Here is a 9,451-nt window from a genome sequence, read left to right on the forward strand (position 1 = left end):
GACTTGTTTTCACTTTGGTGATCAGACGAGAACCAGTGCTTTCCAAGTGGTATGGACGTAGACATCACCTTTTAGAAAACAAGAGCTTTTCATCTACAATCGTCTACAAAATATATTGAGACTTTTCAAATTATGCCCCCCTTCCCCCTATTTCAATGTTGTGGGACATGTACTAACGCTAACGAAGTGTGAATTTGCCCTAAAATGACGCGGGCATGTGTAGCCATTGATTCCCAATACGTTACTTTAAGGTTGAACAGGTTATATTAGAAATAACATTGAAATAGGGGGAGGGGTTGTTTTTGTCTTAGATATTATGTGGAGGATTGTCTGAATTTGGATGATATTTGAGCAGAGGTTTTTTTTGATTAAAGACGAATATTTTACGGAACAGGACTTATGTTAATCGATAGCTTTTGAATAATGTATATTGACTACAATTTGCTTAGCTTTACGATCGAGCGCCTTTGCAGTTTTATTCCCTACTTCGGCTAAGAATATTAAGAAATGTTATGTACACGACTTACTTTCGCCACTCCTTGTCTTTTCACATCCTTTCTCGGCATATTTTTGTAAGATATTCGCAATTTACAGCATGTAAATATTTGTTATTGTCGCAAAGCATAGTTCTAGAACCGGAAGTGGCAGTTCGTAAAACAATCAGCCGCATTTATTCATGGGGTACCTGTTTTAGCGTTAGCACGAAATTCAAATTTTAACGATATTTCTGTGAGTAAAAGGTAAATTAGAAATGGATGATTTTCAATCAAATCAACTTATTAATCCCCGCTGTGGTCGTCGTACATATCTTGTGACTTATTCTCAAGCTGACCTGTGCAAATTTCCTACCCGCCAGAGTTTCGGTCAGATGATTGCGGAACATTTTAACACCGGTCGGGGAAAGGCAAAAGTAACTCACTGGGCCTGTTGTCTTGAGAGTCATGAAGACGGCGGGCTACACTACCATGTATCTTTGAAGCTGACTGCTCCGAAGAAGTGGTTAAAGGTTAAGAACGCCATAACCAAAAAGCATAACGTAACCCTTAATTTCTCGGCCAACCACGACTACTATATTGCTGCGTATAAGTACGTGTGTAAAGCGGATGTTGGCCTAGGTCTTCGCCAGGCCATGGTTTTCGGGGCTCGCGCTTGGTCAGAGGGATTATACTTATGAGTAAAGCTAACCCCATCAAGATAAAAACAAATGTCACGTTTCCAAAAATCTGCACTCAACTTACGCCTAACCTTCCTTGCAAAAGCCATTCTTAACTTCAAATCTTTTCGTGACAGCAGTCCTTTTTTCCTTGCGTGCCTGTACCTCAACCCATCTTCGTGCAACACCCGTCTAACAGTCTCATCAGCCACACGGGACCCGATTCCTGCTGATAAGCGCAAGTGCCTACTTGTGAAGTGCCCAACAGAATCTCGTAGCACCTCCACTTGTCTTAAAATTGATCGTTTATCTCTTGCGCTAAGTTTAGGAGGACGCCCAGGGTTGTTTTTCCTTTTGTCTACCGTTGTACTACCGATAGGCTTTGCAGCATGTCTGTATATGCTTGCCTTTGAGTATTGCTTATATTTATCTAGAAGTTTTTTTCCTTTTACTCCCAAATCCTGGTAAAGATATCGTAGGTGGAGCGAAACATCAAGTGGTATTTTACTCAATTTTTTGGCCTAAAACGCAGTAAGCAAGTCGTTTTTCAAGATAACGCTTCAGAGCCAACACTATTGCTGCTAATGACGTAAAGCACTGGCCAACAATATTCTTGCAATTGATTAGCCTATTATTTTCACCTTGTTAGAATGGTTTGCAAATCTTACAACAATCAGACAGCTGGTTCGTACACATGTCTTTAAATATACTAGCCTATTGCTCTTCAAAGCCCATCACTTACATATCATGAGCTCACAGGAGCCCAAGCTTATTTTACTTAAGGGCCTTAGCGCCTACGCACATAATGCATTTACATCTTAAAACCCATCTTATACACCCCCCCGGAATTCGACGCCATTAAACTCCCCTCGGAGACTAATTGGAGACTGATTAATGTAATTGAGGGTAACATTAATTACCACTTACAAATGCTCAACTTTTATGGCAATATCTTAAAAGATTGATAAAAATATATGGAGACCACTAAGTAACATTGATCCCCCCCTTCTTCCCCCCCCCGGATCACGTAATCACTAATGTTCCTTCACAAATTTGAAGAGCTAGAGTGTCAAGGTACAGTCACAACAGCTGATAGTGACAGTTCTATGTCACATTCTACATGATGTTTATATAATTTGTGCAGCTCTTATAGCTAAGTTTTAGCCAATTTTAAGACTGTAGGAGTATTTTTTGATAAAATTAAAAAAAATATTCCTTTTGGGAAAATTGATGAAGTACATTGAAATAATTTTCTATTAATAAATCAAAAGGAGCCTACGACACGAAGTATTCCTAAGAGGTCACCCACCCAAGTACTAACTTCGCCCGACTTGTTTTAACTTTGGTGATCAGACGAGAACCAGTGCTTTCCAAGTGGCATGGACGTAGACATCGCCTTTGAGAAAACAAGAGATTTTGATCGATGAATATTTTTGGATAAAATTAAAAAAAATATTCCTTTTGGGAAAATTGATGAAGTACATTGAAATAATTTTCTATTAATAAATCAAAAGGAGCCTACGACACAAAGTCTTCCTAAGAGGTCACCCACCCAAGTATTAACTTCGCCCGACTTGTTTTAACTTTGGTGATCAGACGAGAACCAGTGCTTTCAAAGTGGTATGGACGTAGACATAGCCTTTGAGAAAACAAGAGCTTTTGATCTTTGAATATTTTTGGATAAAATTAAAAAAAATATTCCTTTTGGGAAAATTGATGAGTACATTGAAATAATTTTCTACTAATAAATCAAAAGGAGCCTACGACACGAAGTATTCCTAACAGGACACCCACCTAGGTACTAACTTCGCCCGGCTTGTTTTCACTTTGGTGATCAGACGAGAACCAGTGCTTTCCAAGTGGTATGGACGTAGACATCGCCTTCGAGAAAACAAGGGCTTTTGATCCATGAATATTTGTGAATAAAATTAAAAAAAATATTTCTTTTGGGAAAATTGATGAGTACATTGAAATAATTTTCTATTAATAAATCAAAAGGAGCCTACGACACGAAGTATTCCTAAAAGGTCACCCACCCAGGTACTAACTTCGCCCGACTTGTTTTAACTTTGGTGATCAGACGAGAACCCGTGCTTTCCAAGTGGTATGGACGTAGACATCGCCTTTGAGAAAACAAGAGATTTTGATCGATGAATATTTTTGAATAAAATTAAAAAAAATATTCCTTTTGGGAAAATTGATGAAGTACATTGAAATAATTTTCTATTAATCAATCAAAAGGAGCCTACGACACGAAGTATTCCTAACAGGTCACCCACCCAAGTACTAACTTCGCCCGACTTGTTTTAACTTTGGTGATCAGACGAGAACCAGTGCTTTCCAAGTGGTATGGACGTAGACATAGCCTTTGAGAAAACAAGAGCTTTTGATATTTGAATATTTTTTGATCAAATTAAAAAAAATATTTCTTTTCGAAAATTGATGAGTACATTGGAATAATTTTCTATTAATTAATCAAAAGGAGCCTACGACATGAAGTATTCCTAAGAGGTCACCCACCCAAGTACTAACTTCGCCCGACTTGTTTTAACTTTGGTGATCAGACGAGAACCAGTGCTTTCCAAGTGGTATGGACGTAGACATAGCCATTGAGAAAACAAGAGCTTTTGATCTTTGAATATTTTTGGATAAAATTAAAAAAAATATTCCATTTGGGAAAATTGATGATGTACATTGAAATAATTTTCTATTAATAAATCAAAAGGAGCCTACGACACGAAGTATTCCTAAGAGGTCACCCACTTAAGTACTAACTTTGCCCGACTTGTTTTAACTTTGGTGATCAGACGAGAACCAGTGCTTTCCAAGTGGCATGGACGTAGACATAGCCTTTGAGAAAACAAGAGCTTTTGATCTTTGAATATTTTTGGATAAATTAAAAAAATATTCCTTTTGGGAAAATTGATGAGTACATTGAAATAATTTTCTTCTAATAAATCAAAAGGAGCCTACGACACGAAGTATTCCTAACAGGTCACCCACCAAGGTATTAACTTCGCCCGACTTGTTTTAACTTTGGTGATCAGACGAGAAACAGTGCTTTCCAAGTGGTATGGACGTAGACACAGCCTTTGAGAAAACAAGAGCTTTTGATCTATGAATATTTTTGGATAAAATTAAAAAAATATTCCTTTGGTAAATATGATGAGTACATTGAAATAATTTTCTATTAATAAATCAAAAGGAGCCTACGACACGAAGTATTCCTAAGAGGTCACCCACCCAAGTACTAACTTCGCCCGACTTGTTTTAACTTTGGTGATCAGACGAGAACCAGTGCTTTCCAAGTGGTATGGACGTAGACATCGCCTTTGAGAAAACAAGAGCTTTTGATCGATGAATATTTTTGGATAAAATTAAAAAAAATATTCCTTTTGGGAAAATTGATGAGTACATTGAAATAATTTTCTATTAATAAATCAAAAGGAGCCTACGACACGAAGTATTCCTAAGAGGTCACCCACCCAAGTACTAACTTCGCCGACTTGTTTTAACTTTGGTGATCAGACGAGAACCAGTGCTTTCCAAGTGGTATGGACGTAGACATCGCCTTTGAGAAAACAAGCTTTTGATCGAATATTTTTGGATAAAATTAAAAAAAATATTCCTTTTGGGAAAATTGATAAAGTACATTGAAATAATTTCTTAAATCAAAAGGAGCCTAGGACACGAAGTATTCCTAAGAGGTCACCCACCCAAGTACTAACTTCGCCCGACTTGTTTTAACTTTGGTGATCAGACGAGAACCAGTGCTTTCCAAGTGGTATGGACGTAGACATCGCCTTCAGAAAAAAAGCTTTTGATCATGAATATTTTTGGATAAATTAAAAAAAATATTCCTTTTGGGAAAATTGATGAGTACATTGAAATAATTTTCTACTAATAAATCAAAAGGAGCCTACGACACGAAGTATTCCTAAAGGTCACCCACCCAAGTACTAACTTCGCCCGACTTGTTTTAACTTTGGTGATCAGACGAGAACCAGTGCTTTCCAAGTGGTATGGACGTAGACATAGCCTTTGAGAAAACAAAGCTTTTGATCATGAATATTTTTGGATAAAATTAAAAAAAATATTCTTTTGGGAAAATTGATGAGTACATTGAAATAATTTTCTATTAATAAATCAAAAGGAGCCTACGACACGAAGTATTCCTAAGAGGTCACCCACCCAAGTACTAACTTCGCCCGACTTGTTTTAACTTTGGTGATCAGACGAGAACCAGTGCTTTCCAAGTGGTATGGACGTAGACATCGCCTTGAAAACAAGAGCTTTTGATCATGAATATTTTTGGATAAAATTAAAAAAAATTTCTTTTGGGAAAATTGATGAGTACATTGAATAATTTTCTATTAATAATCAAAAGGAGCCTACGACACGAAGTATTCCTAAGAGGTCACCCACCCAAGTACTAACTTCGCCCGACTTGTTTTAACTTTGGTGATCAGACGAGAACCAGTGCTTTCCAAGTGGTATGGACGTAGACATAGCCTTTGAGAAAACAAGAGCTTTTGATCTTGAATATTTTTGGATATAAAAAAAAAAATATTCCTTTTGGGAAAATTGATGAGTACATTGAAATAATTTTCTATTAATAAATCAAAAGGAGCCTACGACACGAAGTATTCCTAAGAGGTCACCCACCCTAGTACTAACTTCGCCCGACTTGTTTTAACTTTAGTGATCAGACGAGAACCAGTGCTTTCCAAGTGGTATGGACGTAGACATCACCTTTGAAAACAAGAGCTTTTGATCTGAGAATATTTTTGGATAAAATTAAAAAAAATATTCCTTTTGGGAAAATTGATGAGTACATTGAAATAATTTTCTATTAATAAATCAAAAGGAGCCTACGACACGAAGTATTCCTAAGAGGTCCCACCAAGTACTAACTTCGCCCGACTTGTTTTAACTTTGGTGATCAGACGAGAACCAGTGCTTTCCAAGTGGTATGGACGTAGATATCCTTTGAGAAAACAAGAGCTTTTGATCATGAATATTTTTGGATAAAATTAAAAAAAATATTCCTTTTGGGAAAATTGATGAAGTACATTGAAATAATTTAATAAATCAAAAGGAGCCTACGACACGAAGTATTCCTAAGAGGTCACCCACCCAAGTACTAACTTCGCCCGACTTGTTTTAACTTTGGTGATCAGACGAGAACCAGTGCTTTCCAAGTGGTATGGACGTAGACATCGCCTTTTAGAAAACAAGGCTTTTGATCATGAAATTTTTGGATAAAATTAAAAAAAATATTCTTTTGGGAAAATTGATGAGTACATTGAAATAATTTTCTATTAATTAATCAAAAGGAGCCTACGACACGAAGTATTCCTAAGAGGTCACCCACCCAAGTACTAACTTCGCCCGACTTGTTTTAACTTTGGTGATCAGACGAGAACCAGTGCTTTCCAAGTGGTATGGACTTAGACATCGCCTTTTAGAAAACAAGGGCTTTTGGTCGATGAATATTTTTGGATAAAATTAAAAAAAAATATTCCTTTTGGGAAAATTGATGAAGTACATTGAAATAATTTTCTATTAAATCAAAAGGAGCCTACGACACGAAGTATTCCTAAGAGGTCACCCACCCAAGTACTAACTTCGCCCGACTTGTTTTAACTTTGGTGATCAGACGAGAACCAGTGCTTTCCAAGTGGTATGGACGTAGACATCGCCTTCGAAAACAAGGCTTTTGATCATGAATATTTTTGGATAAAATTAAAAAAAATTTCTTTTGGGAAAATTGATGAGTACATTGTATTAATAAATCAAAAGGAGCCTACGACACGAAGTATTCCTAAGAGGTCACCCACCCAAGTACTAACTTCGCCCGACTTTTTTAACTTTGGTGATCAGACGAGAACCAGTGCTTTCCAAGTGGTATGGACGTAGACATCGCCTTTGAGAAAACAAGAGCTTTTGATCTTGAATATTTTTGGATAAAATTAAAAAAAATATTCCTTTTGGGAAAATTGATGAGTACATTGAAATAATTTTCTTCTTAATAAATCAAAAGGAGCCTACGACACGAAGTATTCCTAAGAGGTCACCCACCCAAGTACTAACTTCGCCGACTTGTTTTAACTTTGGTGATCAGACGAGAACCAGTGCTTTCCAAGTGGTATGGACGTAGACATCTCTTCGAGAAAACAAGGCTTTTGATCATGAATTTTTTGGATAAAATTAAAAAAAATTTCTTTTGGGAAAATTGATGAGCACATTGAATAATTTTCTATTAATTAATCAAAAGGAGCCTACGACACGAAGTATTCGTAAGAGGTCACCCACCCAAGTATTAACTTCGCCCGACTTGTTTTAACTTTGGTGATCAGACGAGAACCAGTGCTTTCCAAGTGGTATGGACGTAGACATGCCTTGAGAAAACAAGAGCTTTTGATCTGAATATTTTTTGATAAAATTAAAAAAAATATTCCTTTTGGGAAAATTGATGAAGTACATTGAAATAGTTTTCTATTAATAAATCAAAAGGAGCCTACGACACGAAGTATTCCTAAGAGGTCACCCACCCAAGTACTAACTTCGCCCGACTTGTTTTAACTTTGGTGATCAGACGAGAACCAGTGCTTTCCAAGTGGTATGGACGTAGACATCGCCTTTGAGAAAACAAGAGCTTTTGATCGATGAATATTTTTGGATAAAATTAAAAAAAATATTCTTTTGGGAAAATTGATGAAGTACATTGAAATAATTTTCTATTAATAAATCAAAAGGAGCCTACGACACGAAGTATTCCTAAGAGGTCACCCCCAAGTACTAACTTCGCTCGACTTGTTTTAACTTTGGTGATCAGACGAGAAGCAGTGCTTTCCAAGTGATATGGACGTAGACATCGCCTTTGGGAAAACAAGAGCTTTTGATCGATGAATATTTTTGGATAAAATTAAAAAAAATATTCCTTTTGGGAAAATTGATGAAGTACATTGAAATAATTTTCTATTAATAAATCAAAAGGAGCCTACGACACGAAGTATTCCTAAGAGGTCACCCACCCAAGTACTAACTTCGCCCGACTTGTTTTAACTTTGGTGATCAGACGAGAACCAGTGCTTTCCAAGTGGTATGGACGTAGACATCGCCTTCGAGAAAACAAGAGCTTTTGATCCATGAATATTTTTGAATAAAATTAAAAAATATTTCTTTTGGGAAAATTGATGAGTACATTGAAATAATTTTCTATTAATAAATCAAAAGGAGCCTACGACACGAAGTATTCCTAAGAGGTCACCCACCCAAGTACTAACTTCGCCCGACTTGTTTTAACTTTGGTGATCAGACGAAAACCAGTGCTTTCCAAGTGGTATGGACGTAGACATTTCGCCTTCGAGAAAACAAGAGCTTTTGATCATAAATATTTTTGGATAAAATTAAAAAAAATATTTCTTTTGGAAAAATTGATGAGTACAATGAAATAATTTTCTATTAATTAATCAAAAGGAGCCTACGACACGAAGTATTCCTAAGAGGTCACCCACCCAAGTACTAACTTCGCCCGACTTGTTTTAACTTTGGTGATCAGACGAGAACCAGTGCTTTCCAAGTGGTATGGACGTAGACATAGCCTTTGAGAAAACAAGAGCTTTTGATCTTGAATATTTTTGGATAAATTAAAAAAAATATTCCTTTTGGGAAAATTGATGAGTACATTGAAATAATTTTCTACTAATAAATCAAAAGGAGCCTACGACACGAAGTATTCCTAAGACCCACCCAGTACTAACTTCGCCGACTTGTTTTAACTTTGGTGATCAGACGAGAACCAGTGCTTTCCAAGTGGTATGGACGTAGACATAGCCTTTGAGAAAACAAGAGCTTTTGATGGATGAATATTTTTGGATAAAATTAAAAAAAATATTCCTTTTGGGAAAATTGATGAAGTACATTGAAATAATTTAATAAATCAAAAGGAGCCTACGACACGAAGTATTCCTAAGAGGTCACCCACACAAGTACTAACTTCGCCCGACTTGTTTTATCTTTGGTGATGAGACGAGAAGCAGTGCTTCCCAAGTGGTATGGACGCAAACATTGCCTTTCAGAAAACAAGAGCTTTTGATCTATGAATATTTTTTGATAAAATTAAAAAAAATATTTCTTTTGGGAAAATTGATGAGTACATTGAAATAATTTTCTATTAATAAATCAAAAGGAGCCTACGACACGAAGTATTCCTAAAAGGTCACCCACCCAAGTACTAACTTCGCCCGACTTGTTTTAACTTTTGGTGAATCAGAACTTTCAATTAGGACGAGA

At 36.5% G+C, this 9,451-nt stretch overlaps 18 non-coding genes and 11 pseudogenes across 18 annotated transcripts; all 29 read right to left on the bottom strand.

Moving 5' to 3' along the window:
• Positions 1 to 2,425: 2,425 nt before the first annotated feature.
• On the bottom strand, positions 2,426 to 2,544 carry LOC114544970. Its single transcript, XR_003690701.1, has one exon. It is a non-coding gene; the product is annotated as a 5S ribosomal RNA (ribosomal RNA).
• A 124-nt stretch (positions 2,545 to 2,668) lies between these two features.
• On the bottom strand, positions 2,669 to 2,787 carry LOC114544985 (annotated as a pseudogene).
• Positions 2,788 to 2,910: 123 nt separating this feature from the next.
• LOC114544986 lies at positions 2,911 to 3,029 on the bottom strand (annotated as a pseudogene).
• Positions 3,030 to 3,152: 123 nt separating this feature from the next.
• On the bottom strand, positions 3,153 to 3,271 carry LOC114544975. Its single transcript, XR_003690705.1, has one exon. It is a non-coding gene; the product is annotated as a 5S ribosomal RNA (ribosomal RNA).
• A 124-nt stretch (positions 3,272 to 3,395) lies between these two features.
• Positions 3,396 to 3,514, bottom strand: LOC114544971. Its single transcript, XR_003690702.1, has one exon. It is a non-coding gene; the product is annotated as a 5S ribosomal RNA (ribosomal RNA).
• Positions 3,515 to 3,636: 122 nt separating this feature from the next.
• Positions 3,637 to 3,755, bottom strand: LOC114544974. Its single transcript, XR_003690704.1, has one exon. It is a non-coding gene; the product is annotated as a 5S ribosomal RNA (ribosomal RNA).
• Positions 3,756 to 3,879: 124 nt separating this feature from the next.
• Positions 3,880 to 3,998, bottom strand: LOC114544982 (annotated as a pseudogene).
• Positions 3,999 to 4,119: 121 nt separating this feature from the next.
• On the bottom strand, positions 4,120 to 4,238 carry LOC114544991 (annotated as a pseudogene).
• A 121-nt stretch (positions 4,239 to 4,359) lies between these two features.
• Positions 4,360 to 4,478, bottom strand: LOC114544965. The gene has a single exon (XR_003690696.1). It is a non-coding gene; the product is annotated as a 5S ribosomal RNA (ribosomal RNA).
• A 123-nt stretch (positions 4,479 to 4,601) lies between these two features.
• LOC114544983 lies at positions 4,602 to 4,719 on the bottom strand (annotated as a pseudogene).
• A 113-nt stretch (positions 4,720 to 4,832) lies between these two features.
• LOC114544978 lies at positions 4,833 to 4,951 on the bottom strand. Its single transcript, XR_003690708.1, has one exon. It is a non-coding gene; the product is annotated as a 5S ribosomal RNA (ribosomal RNA).
• A 118-nt stretch (positions 4,952 to 5,069) lies between these two features.
• On the bottom strand, positions 5,070 to 5,187 carry LOC114544979. The gene has a single exon (XR_003690709.1). It is a non-coding gene; the product is annotated as a 5S ribosomal RNA (ribosomal RNA).
• A 120-nt stretch (positions 5,188 to 5,307) lies between these two features.
• Positions 5,308 to 5,426, bottom strand: LOC114544977. Its single transcript, XR_003690707.1, has one exon. It is a non-coding gene; the product is annotated as a 5S ribosomal RNA (ribosomal RNA).
• A 115-nt stretch (positions 5,427 to 5,541) lies between these two features.
• LOC114544988 lies at positions 5,542 to 5,660 on the bottom strand. The gene has a single exon (XR_003690711.1). It is a non-coding gene; the product is annotated as a 5S ribosomal RNA (ribosomal RNA).
• A 121-nt stretch (positions 5,661 to 5,781) lies between these two features.
• LOC114544969 lies at positions 5,782 to 5,900 on the bottom strand. Its single transcript, XR_003690700.1, has one exon. It is a non-coding gene; the product is annotated as a 5S ribosomal RNA (ribosomal RNA).
• Positions 5,901 to 6,021: 121 nt separating this feature from the next.
• On the bottom strand, positions 6,022 to 6,137 carry LOC114544990 (annotated as a pseudogene).
• Positions 6,138 to 6,252: 115 nt separating this feature from the next.
• On the bottom strand, positions 6,253 to 6,371 carry LOC114544994. The gene has a single exon (XR_003690712.1). It is a non-coding gene; the product is annotated as a 5S ribosomal RNA (ribosomal RNA).
• A 119-nt stretch (positions 6,372 to 6,490) lies between these two features.
• LOC114544976 lies at positions 6,491 to 6,609 on the bottom strand. Its single transcript, XR_003690706.1, has one exon. It is a non-coding gene; the product is annotated as a 5S ribosomal RNA (ribosomal RNA).
• A 122-nt stretch (positions 6,610 to 6,731) lies between these two features.
• On the bottom strand, positions 6,732 to 6,850 carry LOC114544995. Its single transcript, XR_003690713.1, has one exon. It is a non-coding gene; the product is annotated as a 5S ribosomal RNA (ribosomal RNA).
• Positions 6,851 to 6,956: 106 nt separating this feature from the next.
• On the bottom strand, positions 6,957 to 7,074 carry LOC114544981 (annotated as a pseudogene).
• A 123-nt stretch (positions 7,075 to 7,197) lies between these two features.
• LOC114544984 lies at positions 7,198 to 7,315 on the bottom strand (annotated as a pseudogene).
• Positions 7,316 to 7,431: 116 nt separating this feature from the next.
• LOC114544980 lies at positions 7,432 to 7,550 on the bottom strand. Its single transcript, XR_003690710.1, has one exon. It is a non-coding gene; the product is annotated as a 5S ribosomal RNA (ribosomal RNA).
• A 120-nt stretch (positions 7,551 to 7,670) lies between these two features.
• LOC114544966 lies at positions 7,671 to 7,789 on the bottom strand. Its single transcript, XR_003690697.1, has one exon. It is a non-coding gene; the product is annotated as a 5S ribosomal RNA (ribosomal RNA).
• Positions 7,790 to 7,912: 123 nt separating this feature from the next.
• On the bottom strand, positions 7,913 to 8,029 carry LOC114544987 (annotated as a pseudogene).
• Positions 8,030 to 8,153: 124 nt separating this feature from the next.
• Positions 8,154 to 8,272, bottom strand: LOC114544967. Its single transcript, XR_003690698.1, has one exon. It is a non-coding gene; the product is annotated as a 5S ribosomal RNA (ribosomal RNA).
• Positions 8,273 to 8,393: 121 nt separating this feature from the next.
• LOC114544972 lies at positions 8,394 to 8,512 on the bottom strand. Its single transcript, XR_003690703.1, has one exon. It is a non-coding gene; the product is annotated as a 5S ribosomal RNA (ribosomal RNA).
• Positions 8,513 to 8,636: 124 nt separating this feature from the next.
• On the bottom strand, positions 8,637 to 8,755 carry LOC114544968. Its single transcript, XR_003690699.1, has one exon. It is a non-coding gene; the product is annotated as a 5S ribosomal RNA (ribosomal RNA).
• A 121-nt stretch (positions 8,756 to 8,876) lies between these two features.
• On the bottom strand, positions 8,877 to 8,988 carry LOC114544993 (annotated as a pseudogene).
• A 118-nt stretch (positions 8,989 to 9,106) lies between these two features.
• LOC114544992 lies at positions 9,107 to 9,225 on the bottom strand (annotated as a pseudogene).
• Between the last annotated feature and the right edge of the window lie 226 nt (positions 9,226 to 9,451).

Source organism: Dendronephthya gigantea, unplaced genomic scaffold, assembly GCF_004324835.1.
Source record: "Dendronephthya gigantea isolate DGI-Jeju-01 unplaced genomic scaffold, DenGig_1.0 001096F, whole genome shotgun sequence".
NCBI lineage: Eukaryota > Metazoa > Cnidaria > Anthozoa > Malacalcyonacea > Nephtheidae > Dendronephthya > Dendronephthya gigantea.